Genomic DNA, 14,835 nt, shown 5'->3' on the forward strand with positions numbered 1-14,835 from the left:
CAAGCTCCGCAGGTGTGTCAGGGAATGTAATATAATGCTCCATCCTCTGCATCATGGCGTCAAGGAACATCCTGAAGAAGCGGGACAGGCAGCTCTGGGACACACCACCCACTGAAGCTATCACACTCTGGTAGCTCCCGGAGACAAGCAGGTGTAAGCTACACAGCACCTGCACATGGGGTGGGATGGCGTGGGCCCTGGGTGTTGGGTGCTGCAGGAGTGGGTGTAGGTCCCTGATCAAGTCCTTGATGGTTTGGGGATGTAGCCTGTACCTCTGGAGTATTTCAGGCTCTGTTAGTTGGAACAGTGTTATCCTCTGCCTGTACACTTGTTCCTCCCTTTGCCATTCCCTCTCTTCTGCTGCCTGTAGTCTCTGCCGCCTTGCAATGACGTAGAAAGCCGCCATTCTGGTTCCTCTGTTGCATTTTGGGACTCTTTTTATTGCCTTCAGCTGGTTACCACCTGCATTCAATCCATGATAAATACCGACTCATAATTACAGAATTTCTGTGAATTCGGTATTTTTCGGGTTTCCTACATCTCCATGGCCATTTATTTACCGTTTCTTATTTACCGATTCGGTAAATAAGAATTCGGTAATTATGTATTCGGAATATTCCGCTTCGGTAAAAAAACGTCTTATAATTACCGAGTCGGAATTATACCGACTCATAATTACCGAGTCGGAATTATACTAACTCATGTTTTCCGATTCGGTAATAAATAGGCTCCTACATCTCATTTCATGGATTCCGGTCGGTAACGGCCGAATTTACCGATTTTCGGCCGTTACCGACCGGTATTGGGCGACCTACATCTTGCCCTACATCACTCTGTAGATAAATCTAAAATTTCCAATAAGCGGGATTGGGGGAGCAGGAATAAGTGGTAACACAATGGGCAGCTTTTGTTTCTCTTATTTTTTTAAGTAGAAACGCTTAAGGAGTATGTCTGGAAATGAAACCACTCATGCTTTGAGCCACACAGGACCTTTTATCAGCACTGCAAGAAGGAGGGATGACCAGTTCTAGCTTTGGCTGAGGAGGAGGAAAAACTGTTTCCATATAGGTATGGCTAGAAGGAATAAACAGAACGTGAAGTACCAGTACAGCTATGAACACTTTGGATGATGAACCCTAGGGAGATTTGTATTAAAATGAGAAATGAAGTGCTGAAAAAGGAGGTTGGATTATGATGTGAAAGTTGCCAGCAGGGGATATAATTTTTCATTAACTGCCTAGTGCACAGGACAATACTGGCAGCTCACTATTGCCTTCTTGGAACATTTGTGAGCCTAAGAAAAACAGCTGGGAGAAAGAAGGCTGAGTGTTTGGGAAAGAAGATCCAAGGAGTCCTGATTCCTGTTGTTATACAAGTACAGGAACTGATCTCCACAGGTCGTTTGGTTGGCCCCCTGTGCTGCTAAAGAGAAACAAAATACAAAATAACTCCCTAATTTTACAATGGCTGGGTTGACAATTTAGATGGGACCATGAGAGAGCCCAGACTGATAAAGGAGCATGACCCTGCTATGAGGACTTGTAGGTTTCGAGTGACCAGAAGGAGCTTTCCCAGCAGCAAGAACTTTGTGGGACATAGGGCCTAATTTAGACTCATGATTTAGTGTTTGATGGACAGGGTACTCCACAATGGCAACAGAGTACCCTCTCAGCCAAATTGAAGTTCTGCTCACCTCATTTAGAGTCAGCGATGGAGACTTCTTCATCTTTACCTCTGGCATACTCCTCTGATGGCCCAATTGAATAAGGGCAATCAGAGGCTGGCCATTTGTCCACCCACATGATTTAGAGTGAGTGTACAAATGGCCAGTTTTTACTATCACACAGCGGGATCCAAAACGTGGCTGAAAGTGAAAGTAAAAACATTTTAAAAACCCCATGCCATGAGAGAAAACGCACATTGTGGTGGGTCACTGTTTTTTTTTTCAAAAAGAAAATACCACTTTGGGATTTAAAAAATATTATTTCGAAAGTGTGCTATACGGCACCATCATATTCACAGAGCTGTTTAGCACAATTTCAATGTATTGACAGGAACTGCCATAACGCTGTTTCCTGCTAATGTAAGAGATGAAGGTATGGGTGGAGGGCATGTCTAAATTCATACTGCGGTTACTTCTTCAGGACAATGGAGCATTTTACTCCATCATCTTGACATAGTACTCTGGACTATAAATCAGCCCCTGTAGCTTTCCCAGAGAGGATCCACCCTAAACAGGCAATTCATCTAAGTCTATTCCACTGTGTATTTTTTGCTCTGAAGAAAACAGTTTCATAGGGATGGCGCAATACAGGTTTCTAGCCTAGAGAAGCCGTGGCCAGCTACAGCTTCCAGCTTTGCCTTCAGAAGTTTCAGGAACCAATGCGTCATTAAGTTAAAAAATTAAATCTTGGTCAGGGGCAAGGCTAAAAATCTGCCTTAGTGGTACAGCAACCTTGGTTGATGCAACATCCTGTCTTCTTCTGCTCAGAACTTTAGGTGCTCAAGCTGAAGCCTTCACTAGGGGTGCTTGACAATGATCCATCTGACTTTGAGCATTTCCTGTTTCTTCCAGCATCCTGCCTTGGCCCTCTAGAATACTTTGAAAATGAAGGGGCCTAAATACAAGCCCCTATAGCCACGGGGTCATCACTTTTTTCTACGTTCCTGTGGCAATAGGGGCGTCGCCTTATTTACAAGGCAACGTTAAGCCACTTAACGTGGCTTAACGGTGCCTTGTAAGTAAGCCTACTTTCATGCTATGCTTAGCGTGAAAGAGGTGGGCAGTGGGTGTTGCTGTGGGTGTCCCACCGCAACACCCATTGATTTTGATGCTGCCCCCTATTTAAAAGGGCAGCATAAATAGGAGGCAGCGCCAAAATTAATACCAAGGAAAATCTGGTCTTAACTTGGCAACACAAGGAGCAATGCTTTACTTCTCCTCGTTTTTGCTTGGGAAAAGCAAAAACTCCTTGGATTGTTTATGTGCATAAAGGTGACCCTTCCTGCACATAAACAACCCTAAAAATAAAATTACATTTTGTAACTCCCATGTGTGATGCATTAAGTAGCATACATTGAAGTGACATAACACCATTTCAAGATTGTTTATGTGCAGTAAGGGGGACCTTCCTGTGCATAACAATCTTCCCCTGCAAGCAGACACCCTGGCACTATGGTGCAAGAGTGCCTGCACTGGTACTACACTGCTAAGTGTAGTGCCAGCGCAGGGGAAATACAAAGCTTCACAATATCCTTTTAAATATGGTGCAGCCTTGCATTTCTGAAGTGGCGGAGGGAGGAGTTAAGCCATGACGGCTATGCCTCACTCTGCCACTTCTTTGTAAATATCCACCTAACACTCTTCTAAATTGCAAGATAACAAATCTGACTGGTGTTACATGCTTGGCTTACCTGACACCTGCTCCATTGCGGTCAGCGTGAAATTTCACTTGGGTCAAATTCAACTACTAACTGTGACTATCAATTGGCGCTTTGAGTCTTCTCAGCTCTTTTGGCCCTGTAATTTAAAATGAAATCAAATCTCAATTTTTCCATAACTAATGGTGTTATTTTTGGTATCCTATTGATCAGCGAATTGACCCGGGCCAAAAGTGGCCAAAGGAAGGGGGGCCACGCAGCCCTCCTACCCTATAAAGGATTTTAAAAGGAGGCAAGGCTCTGGGGGATGGGGTCCCCTGAGCCTAAATCGGCCTCAGAAGGGGTGTCGCACGGCCCATTCCAGTTTTTGTTTAAGTAAAAAAAAATGGGTCAGGCTCTGGGGGATGGGGTCCCCAGTTCCCAAAAAATACTAAAAGAAGGGGGCCAAACTGCCCCCTTCTAAAAATACAAAAAGAAAAGAAAAGTCGGCATCTCCCTGGAGGCCCCGCCTCTCCCTGCTCCACTCGGAAAAACGCTCCTCCTGGCGCATTCTAGGTTGGGCAATTAAGTTCCCTTGAAGGCTAGGAGTCATTAGGGGCCAACTAGCCCACCAGGTACCTCCAGTAATTCCCACACAGTGGGTTTGCTGAGAGGTGGTCTAAGACCACGCCCCTTTTTACACCACTCTGCAAACGTGCCTGTTGGCACACTTCTGGTGGGGTGAAGAGGTTCTCTTGTGTCCTGAGGACCTCAGGACTCAAGTAGATGTCATCCCTCAAGCAGGAGTGTGCCAGGGGTGCGTTTGCAGAGTGGCATAAAAAGAGTGTGTGGCCTCAAACCACTCTCAGCAATTCAGCTGTGTGGGACTTACTGGAGGTAACCGCAGGGCTAGTTGGCCCCCAGGGACCCTCAGGAGGCAAGGGGACTTCATTTTCTTTCAAAAGCACACCAGGAGGCATGTTTCTAGAGTGGTGGACAAAGGGGGCATGGCAGGTGTCCACCTCTCAGCAATTCCACTGTGTGGGGCTTACTGGAGGTAACAGGTAGTCTAGTTGACCCCTAATCACCCCTAGCAGTGAAGGGACTTTAATCCTCATCGCGGAGCATGCCAGGGAGCGTGTTAGCAGACTGGTGGGCAAAGGGGGCATGGCCTGCTATGAGAATTTACTAATGCTGCTGTGTGGGACTTACTGGAGGTCATATGAGTGGTAGTTGACCCCCAAGGTTGTCCTTGGGGGCCAACTACCCCTCCTGTTACCTCCAGTAAGTCCCACACAGTAGGTTTTGTAAGAAGTCTTCGAAGGCCATGCCCCCCTTTCTCCACCACTCTGCAAACGTGCCTCCTGGCACACTACGGGTTGGGGGATGAAGTCTACTTTTCTCCTGAGGGCCCGGAAGGACTTTGGGAGCCAAGAAGCCCTCCTGCTACCTCCTGTAAGTCCCACACAGTGGATTTCCTGAGCGGTGGTTGGAGGTCCAACCCCTTTTATCCACCTCTCTGCAAACGCGACTACTAGTTAAAGAAGCATTTGCAATCTAATAAGTTCTGCATTTGCGAGAGTTAGAGCTATTGGCGCTGTAAATGCAAAAATGTTTTTATTAATGTTTCTTGGAGTGGAGTGGATGTAGGTTGAGTATGGTGGAATTATGTGGTATGTTGTGCAGTGAAATTATGATTTGATTTGATTTAAAATGTATAGATTGCACGTATGCCCTAAGGCGTCTTGACGCTGTTTATGTGGATAGAAAGTATGTGGTATTTAGTGTGTAGGAATTATGTAGAGTATGTTTTATGGAGAGTAATTGTATGGCATGATAATCTGTGTTGTGCAGTGGTAACCCCAGGTTTAGTCTTCCTCGATTCCATAGAATCTAAACTATAAACTCAACGATACAAAAAAAGAAGGAACCACTAAGGAGCACTGATAGACCTAGTCAGAGGTATGAGCAGGCCACTGGAATTATGCAACTGCTTGGCTGTACCAACTTCTGCACAATTTTACATTTTCCGCATCTGCCTCATAATCCATCATCTGCTGCCCGATCTGAAGATTTGAACAAAAAAACCTTGTTTCTAGCACAAACAGCTCAAACACTACCAAAAATGTAGCGACAAGTGTTACAGTGTGGTGGAAGACCCTTTGCAAAACTAGAATTGTTACCTTTTACTTATTGCTAAATGTGTGTAATAAATTGGTACAATTAGTGTGCAAACCACTCTTGCTTCTTTCTGCACCTCTCTTGCCTCTTTTTGTATTTCTGTTGCTTCTTTATTCACCATTCTTTCTATTTCCCCACTTCTTTTGCCTCTTTCTGCTCATCTCTTCCACTTTATGCACCTTTCTTGCCTGTTTCTGCACCTCACTTACCTCTTTCTGCAACTCACTTGCTTCTTTCTGTAACCTCTTTCCTCTTTCTGCATCCTTCTTCCCTCTTTCTGTACCTCTTTTGCTTCTTTCTGTACCCCTGTTCCTTCTTTCTGCACCTCTAATGCATGTTTCTGCTCCTCTCTTGCCTCTTTCTGCACCTATGTAGCTTCTTTTTGCTCTTCCAATGCCTCTTTCTGCACCCCTCTTGATGCACCTCTGTTACTTCTTTCTGCACCTCTGTTGCTTCTTTCTGCACCACTCTTGCCTCTTTCTACACCCTACTTCCCTCATTCTGTACCACTCTTGCCTTTTTCTGCACCCTTCTTCCCTCTTTGTTCAACTTTCTTGCCTCTTTCTATACCTCTTTCTGTACCCCTCTTGCCTCTTTGTACACCTCTGATCATTCTCTCTGCACTTCTCTTGCCTCTTTCTGTACCCCTATTGCCTCTTTCTCTACTTCTGTTGGTTGCTTTGCACTGCTACTGCTTCTTTCTCCACTCATCTTGCCTCTTTCTGCACCCCTTTCCCACTTTCTACACCTCTTGTACCTCTGTACTCCTGTTCCTTTTCTGCACTTCTTTTGTCTGTTTCTGCAACTTTCTTGCCTCTTTCTTGAGCTGTCTTCCTTCTGCACCTCTGTTGCTTCTTTATGCACTTCTTTTGCCTCTTTCTACACCTCTCTTGCTTCTTTCTGCAACCCTGTTGTCTCTTTCTGCACTCATACTCCCTCTTTCTACACCTCCGTTGCTTCTTTCTGCACTTCTCTTGCTTTTTTCTGCACCTCTCTTGCTTCTTTCTGTACTTCTCTTGCTTCCTTCTACACATCTGTTTCTTCTTTCAGCAATTCTCTAACCTCTTTCTGCACTTCTCTTGCTTGTTTTTGCACCTCTCTTGCATCTTTATGTACCTCTGTTGCCTTTTTCTGCAACCCTGTTCCCTCCTTCAGCACCTTTCCTGCCTGTTTCTGTACCTCATTTGCATTTTTCTGTAGTTCGGTTGCTTCTTTCTTCACTTTTCTTGCCTCTTTCTGCATCCTTTGTGCCTCTTTCAGCACCTCTGTTGCTTCTTTCTGCACCCTTCCTGCCTCTTTGTGTACCTCTCTTGCCTCTTTTTACACCTCTGTTGGTTCTTTCTGCACTGCTCCTGCTTCTTTCTGCACCTCTTTTGCAAATTCCCGCTCACCTATTTATATACCCCTCTTCCCTATTTCTCCACCTCTCTTTCTTCTTTTTGTACTGTTCTTGCTTCGTCCTGCACCTCTCTTGCAAATGTCTATATCCTTTGTACCTCTTTCTGTTCCCCTGTTCCCTGTTTGTGCACCTTTCCTGCATGTTTCTGTATGTTCCTGCACATTTCCTGCATGTTTCTGTACCTCTTTCAGCAACTCTGTTGCTTCTTTCTGCTCTTCTCTTGCCTCTTTTTGCACCCCTCTTGCCTCTTTCAGCACCTCTGTTGCTTCTTTCTGCACTTCTTTGCCTTTTTCTGTACGCCTGTTGCCTCTTTCTGTACCCCTTTTGCCTCTTTCTGTATCTTTCCTACATCTTTCTGCACCTCTTTTGCCTTTTTATGCAGTTCTCTTTGCTATTTCTGCACCTCTTAGTTTTTTTGTGCACTTTTCTTGTCTCTTTCTGTACCCCTCTTGCCTCTTTCTGCACCTCTGTAGGTTCCTTCTGCACTGTTCTTGCTTCTTTCTGTACCTCTGTTACAAATTTGTACATCCCTCTTGCTTCTTTCTGTATCACTCTTCCCTCTTTCTGCACCTGTCTAGCCTCTGCCTGCACACCTGCTCCCTCTTTGTTCACCCCTTGTGCCTCTTCCTGCACCTGTCTTACCTCCTTCTGTACCTCACTTGCCTCTTTCTGTACTTCTCTTGCTTCTTTTACACACTTCTTACCTTTTTCTGCATATCTCTTGCCTCTCTCCGTACCTCTTTTGCCTTTATCTGCACATCTTTTGGTTCTCTCTGTACTGCTCTTGCCTCTTTCTGTACCCCTCTTGCCTCTTTCTGAACCTCTGTTGGTTGTTTCTGCACTGCTCTTGCTTTTTTTGCAGCTCTGTTGCAAATTTCTGCATCCCTCTTGCCTCTTTCTGTACCCCTCCTCCTTCTTTCTGTACCTCCCTTGCCTCTGCGTGCACACCTGTTCCCTCTTTCTGCACACTTTTTGCCTGTTTCTGTACCTCACTTGCCTCTTTCTGCACTTCTCTTGCGTCCTGCTCCTCTCTTGCCTCTTTCATCACCCCTCTTGCCACTTTCTGCACTCATCTTGTCACTTTCTGTATTCCTGTTGCTTCATTCTACACTTCTCTTGCCTCTTTCCGTACCTCTCTTGCTTCTTCCTGCACCCCTCTTGCCTCTTTCTGTACCCTTCTTTCCCCATTGTGCATCTCTCTTGCCTCTTTTGTACCTCTCTTGCCTCCGTCTGTATCCCTCTAGCATCTTTCTACATCTCTCTTGCTTCTTTCTGTACCCTTCCTCCCTTTTCCTGCACCTCACTTGCCTCTTTCTATACTTCTCTTGCTTCTCTCTTCTCCTCTGTTGCTTCTTTCAGCAATTCTCTTGCCTCTTTCTGCACTTCTGTTGCCTGTTTATGTACTGCATCTTCCCTCTTTCTCCACTTCTCTTGCCTCTTTCTGTTTCTCACTTGCCTCTTTCTCCACTTCTTTTGCTTCTTTTTTAAACCTCTGTTGATTCTTTCAATAATTCTCCCTAATTCTCTTGGCTCTTTCTATACCTCTCTTCCCTCTTCCTGCACCACTCTTGCCTCTTTCTGTATCTCTGTTGCTACTTTGTGCACCCTTTATGCATCCTTCTGTACCCTTCTTCCCTTTTTCTGCATGTCTCCTGGTTCTTTCTGCACTCCCATTGCCTCTTTCTGTACCCCTCTAGCCTCCTTCTGCACCTCTGTTGTTTATTAGTGCACTGCTCTGGCTACTTTCTTCACCTCTCTTGCATATTTCTTCACCCCTCTTGCCTCTTTATATGCCCCTATTACCTCCTGCACCTCTGTTAGTTGTTTCTGCACTGCTCTTGCTTCTTTCTGCAGTTCTTTTGCCTGTTTCTGCAACTCTCTTGTCTCTTTCTGCACTTATCTTGCCTCCTTCTGCACCTCTGTTGCTTCTTTTTTGTACTTCAGTTTCTCTTTCTGCATCCCACTTGCCTCTTTCTGCACATCTATTGCTTCTTTCTGTACTTCTGTTGCTTCTTTCTTCACCCCTCTTGCTTTCTGTGTCTTTCTTCCCTCTTTCAAGACCTTTCTTCCCTCTTTCTCCACCTCTCTTTCCTCTTTCTGCACCCCTGTTCCCTCTTCCTGCACATCTCTTGCCTGTTTCTGAAACTCTATTGGCTCTTTCTACAGTTGTCTTGTCTCTTTCTGTGCCTCTGTTACTACTTTATGTACTTCTCATGCCTCTTTCTACACCCCTATTGCCTCTTTCTGTTCCTCTCTTGGTTGATTCTGTACTGCTCTTGTTTCTTTCGGCACCTGTCTTGCATATTTCTACACCCCTCTTGCCTCTTTCTGCATCCGTTTCCCTCTTTTGGTACCTCTCTTGCCTCTGTCTGCACCCCTCTTGCCTCTTTCTGCACTGCTCTTGCCTCTTTCTGCACCTTTTTTCTGCACTGTTCTTGCCTCATACTACACCCCTCCGCCCTCTTTCTGCAACTCTGTTTGTTTTTTCTGTATCTCTCTTGCTTCTGTGTTCACCCCTGTTCCCTGTTTATACACCTCTTTTGCCTGTTTCTGCAACTCTGTTCCTCTTTCTACACTTTTCTTACCTCTTTCTGTACCTCTGTTGGTTCTTTCTGCACTGCTGTTGCTTCTATCTGCTACTCTCTTGTCCATTTATGCACCCCTCTTGCCTCTTTCTGCACCTCTGTTGGTTATTTCTGTATCTCTCTTGCATCTGTTTACTCCTGTCCCGTTTGTGCACCTCTTTTGCCTGTTTCTGCAACTCCGTTCCCCTTTCTGCACTTTTCATGCCTCTTTCTGCACCTCTGTTGCTTCTTTCTGTACTTCTCTTGCCTCTTTCTGCACCGTTCTTGCCTCTTCCTGCACCTCTGTTGCTTATTTCTGCACTTCTCTTGCTTCTTTCTACACCTCTCTTGCTCATTTCTGCACCCCTCATTCCTCTTTCTGTACCCTTCTTCCCTTTTCCTACACATCTCTTGGTTCTTTCTACACTCCTCTTGCCTCTTTTTGCATCTTTTTGCCTCTTTCTGCACCTCTTTTGCTTCTTTCTGCACTTTTCTTACCTCTTTCTGCACCCCTCTTGCCTCTGTCCGCACCTCTGTTGGTTCTTTCTGCACTGATCCTGCTTCTTTCTGTACTTCTCTTGCTTCTTTCTGCACTTCTTTTGCTTCTTTCTATGCCTCTTTTGCTTCTTTCTGCACCTCTCTTGCCTTTTTCTTCACACACAGGGCTACTTTTAAACTGACCTCAGGCTCAGCAGTGCACACATGCAAGTGCAGAAAAGGGCTTCTGGCCTCTAAACTGCCATGCCTGATTATATGCTAGGGACTGAGAGGTAGTTTTAATCCCCATGCCCTAATATGTACTAGGGCCTTACAGGGGAGGTCATGCCAATCCCAGAGATACCCCAATTCATAGTGTACCCTAATGTATGTCATTGTTTTACCTGTATTCTAAGTGTCCTTTAGCATAGCACTGACTTCGGGCCTGGTTAGGCAGAGACCAGGGTCAGTCAGAGTCTGTTACCACTAGTTATAGTCAGCAAAAGGGTGGGCGTGCCCAGGGCACAGGAAGGTTTTGCAACAAGACCTCTTTCTACACCTCTGTTGGTTCTTTCTGCACATCTCTTGCTTCTTTCCGTACCTTTCTTCCTCTTTCTGGACTTCTGTTACCTGTTTGTGCATTTCTCTTGCTCCTTTCTGTGCCTTTCTACCTCCTTTTACACATTTCCTACCTATGTAGGCATAGTTAGAAATTAGCATTTTAAAAAAACTTAGAAATGCGCTGAAAAAAACAGGGGTTTCAGGGATGCTAGTTAGAAATTAGCCTTTAAAAAACCGTTGAAATTCACTGAAAAAAAACATAGGTTTCAAGGACGTTATAGTTAGAAATTAGCATCATCAGTGAGGTCATTTGAGATGTCATCAGTGATGTCATGAATGATGTAATATGTGACGTCATCAGTAGTGCATTGCAGAGGTGCGAGTTATAGTTAGCTCAACTAACTGTTACGACTGAATTTCTCTGGTTGTGTGTGAGTGAAATGTCCAACTAACTATAACTTCCCAGAAACCTATTTTTTTTACGTGCATTTCAAAGGTTTTTTAAATGCTAATTTCTAACTAAGGTAAGGGACGAGGTGGCAGCTTGTCCTGACCCCGCTTGACGCCTACAAGCTTTTTAGAGCGGATGCTCTGTAAGATTATTGCTGCATTACTCCCTGGATTTTAAACGCACTGATTTTAAAATTGATTACGAATTTTAGAAAACGATCTTTTAACTTACCTAGCACCTTGCACTTTGCACTAGCGGCGGATAGCTGTTGAAATTGACTAATAATTTTAAACTGTATTCACCTGTATTGCTATTTGCACTCTGCCTAAGCTGCTAAGGGTCACACTTTCTGTCTGTGCTCAATAATCCAGCCTGCCCGCCCCGGTACGACTCGGTAGCCAATACCGTAGTGCGGAGGGCGGGGCGGGCAAGAGCCAGACACCCACAGGAAGTCGAGCAGTCAGCGTTCTAGCTGCTCACTTCTGAGGGCTATTTAGGCGGCGAGGAGGCACGAATCATTGCGGTAAGGGACGAGGTGGCAGCTTGTCCTGACCCCGCTTGACGCCTACAAGCTTTTTAGAGCGGATGCTCTGTAAGATTATTGCTGCATTACTCCCTGGATTTTAAATGCACTGATTTTAAAATTGATTACGAATTTTAGAAAACGATCTTTTAACTTACCTAGCACCTTGCACTTTGCACTAGCGGCGGATAGCTGTTGAAATTGACTAATAATTTTAAACTGTATTAACCTGTATTGCTATTTGCACTCTGCCTAAGCTGCTAAGGGTCACACTTTCTGTCTGTGCTCAATAATCCAGCCTGCCCGCCCCGGTCCGACTCGGTAGCCAATACCGTAATGCGGAGGGCGGGGCAGGCAAGAGCCAGACACCCACAGGAAGTCGAGCAGTCAGCGTTCTAGCTGCTCACTTCTGAGGGCTATTTAGGCGGCGAGGAGGCACGAATCATAGCGGTAAGGGACGAGGTGGCAGCTTGTCCTGACCCCGCTTGACGCCTACAAGCTTTTTAGAGCGGATGCTCTGTAAGATTATTGCTGCATTACTCCCTGGATTTTAAACGCACTGATTTTAAAATTGATTACGAATTTTAGAAAACAATCTTTTAACTTACCTAGCACCTTGCACTTTGCACTAGCGGCGGATAGCTGTTGAAATTGACTAATAATTTTAAACTGTATTCACCTGTATTGCTATTTGCACTCTGCCTAAGCTGCTAAGGGTCACACTTTCTGTCTGTGCTCAATAATCCAGCCTGCCCGCCCCGGTCCGACTCGGTAGCCAATACCGTAGTGCGGAGGGCGGGGCAGGCAAGAGCCAGACACCCACAGGAAGTCGAGCAGTCAGCGTTCTAGCTGCTCACTTCTGAGGGCTATTTAGCCCCTCGTCGGGTCTAGCGCGCAGCGGTTGCGCGCAGCGGGGCGCCTTAGTCGGCGCCTAAGACAAGCCAAAGACCTGCCCGTCTGCGCCCGTCCGCGCCAGAACGGAGCCAGGAGCCAGAGGCTATGTCCCCAATTCATGCCGCACAAAGAACCATCATTTATTCCATCGCAGACCTATTGGCCCTTAAACCAGCTCATCCACTCTGCTGCAAAAATGAGAACTGGACATATCCAGAAGGCCCTTTCTCCTGTAAACTATGCCACTTCCAAGCTAACACTCAATCTCGACCAGATTGTAAGATACCACAGACCATTCAACATAAAAACGAACTACAATGTTTACTGCTAAACGTACGGTCAATGCCGAAACATCAACTTCAGATATGGGATCTAATCCACACCTCTCAGCCTGATCTGTGTTTCCTGACGGAAACATGGCTCAAACCCCATACAACCCCCGCCATTACGATCGCAATCCCTTCAGGATATAAGTTCCTACATATGGACCGACCCGTTAAAACAGGAGGCGGGCTAGCCATCATACATAAGGAGCACCTGAAAGTAACTATTATAGAGGAAAAATGTAGTCCAACTATTGAATTTATAATCTTCAGGATTAATCTCTCCACTAAAATCGCCAAGAAAGGTGCACTTGTTTACCGCCCACCGGGACCTAATGCAGGGTTCTCTCTTTCCCTCATGGAATCGCTGACACCTTACATTAGAGCCAAGGAAGACTTTGTCCTCCTAGGCGACTTCAATATACATGCAGACAACCCGGAATTAAATGAATCCATATCCTTGTTTCAAGACATGTCCACTCTAGGACTCCAACTTCATAATTCGGACCCCACTCATGAAGGGGGTCACCTTCTAGATTTACTTTTCTCAAACTGCTCCACCATGTCAGGCATAGTTACCTCTCAGTTAGATTGGACAGACCATTATCTGCTGGAGTTCCATCTTCCAATAAAAAACAAACTGCCACCCCATAAAACTCTTCCCCCCATATGGCGACGTCAATGGCATAAAGTCACCATAGAAGGATTACAGAAGGTTTGGGAAATACCCACATCCCTGGCAACAGACAAAGTAGAAGATACCCTAATCAAATTCAAGGGTTCCCTAACAAAGGCAATAGACAAGCTAGCACCCCTCAAACTCCACAAACAATTCCCAACTCACAAGAAGGAGAAATGGTACACAGAAGTACTAAGAAGTGAGAAGCAAGGGTGTAGAAGATTGGAAAAAAAGTGGAGGAGGTCACACCTCACCGTGGATAGGAAAGCCTTTTCTGATGCCCAATCTATATATTACAAAAATATCAGAAAAGCCCGCAAGAATAGTTTGGCCCAGCAGATTTCAGAGGCAGGCAACTCCTCGAAGGAATTATATAAAATACTTGAATCCTTTGTGAAACCGACTGCATGCGCTAGCGCAGACGATTTTTCACTGCCACTCTGTGAAGAGATATCCATGTACTTCGAGAGTAAAATTAACATCATTTACGACAAAATCCTGAGTGCCACTCTCACTAACAGTGGCAGACACGCCCCCAGTGTTAGCCCTACTAGGACTGCCTCACAGCAAAGAACAGTATCGCTACTTACTTTTCCTCTAATATCTGATATCGATCTCCCCCCTCTAATAAACCACATAAAATCTGGCTCTCCTAACGACCTCATACCTGCAAGAATGATGTCCCCTCTCTGCCCCTTCCTAGGTCCATTCATACAAACTATACTAAATAAATCCCTCAGCGAAGGGCAGGTGCCGTCTGAGTGGAAACAAGCAGTCGTAAATCCAATTAGGAAAAATACCACACTACCCTGGTCAGATTTATCTAATCTGCGACCCATATCCCTCCTACCCTATCTCAGTAAACTTACCGAGAAGCATGTAAATACCCACCTGTCGAACTACATCGAGGCAGCGGGGGGCCTGGACCCATCCCAATCTGGTTTCAGGCCCAACCACAGCACTGAATCAGCCCTCCTCTCCGTGACCGACAACATCAGGATGTCACTGGACAGGGGGGAATCAGTGATTCTAGTGCTGTTAGACCTGTCCGCTGCCTTCGACACGGTATCACATGATCTTCTACTCGAAAGACTGAGAGATGTGGGGGTGGGAGGTACAGCCTTGTCATGGCTGCATAGCTTCCTCTCTGACCGAACCCAAGGCGTCAGACTGGGCTCTCATTCCTCACCATCAAGAGAGCTAGCAAAGGGAGTGCCACAGGGCTCGTGCCTCAGCCCCACGCTGTTTAACATTTATGTGGCCCCTTTAGCTAATCTGATAAGATCTTTTGGATTTACCCCTGTATCGTACGCTGATGACACCCAGCTGCTCTTCCCTTTCCAGACCCTAACACCGGCAATTCAGTCTTCATTTGCTGATGGGATGAGGGCAGTAGCACGCTGGATGTCAAAAAATTTTCTTC

This window comes from Lissotriton helveticus, chromosome 2_1 (genome assembly GCF_964261635.1).
Source record: "Lissotriton helveticus chromosome 2_1, aLisHel1.1, whole genome shotgun sequence".
NCBI lineage: Eukaryota > Metazoa > Chordata > Amphibia > Caudata > Salamandridae > Lissotriton > Lissotriton helveticus.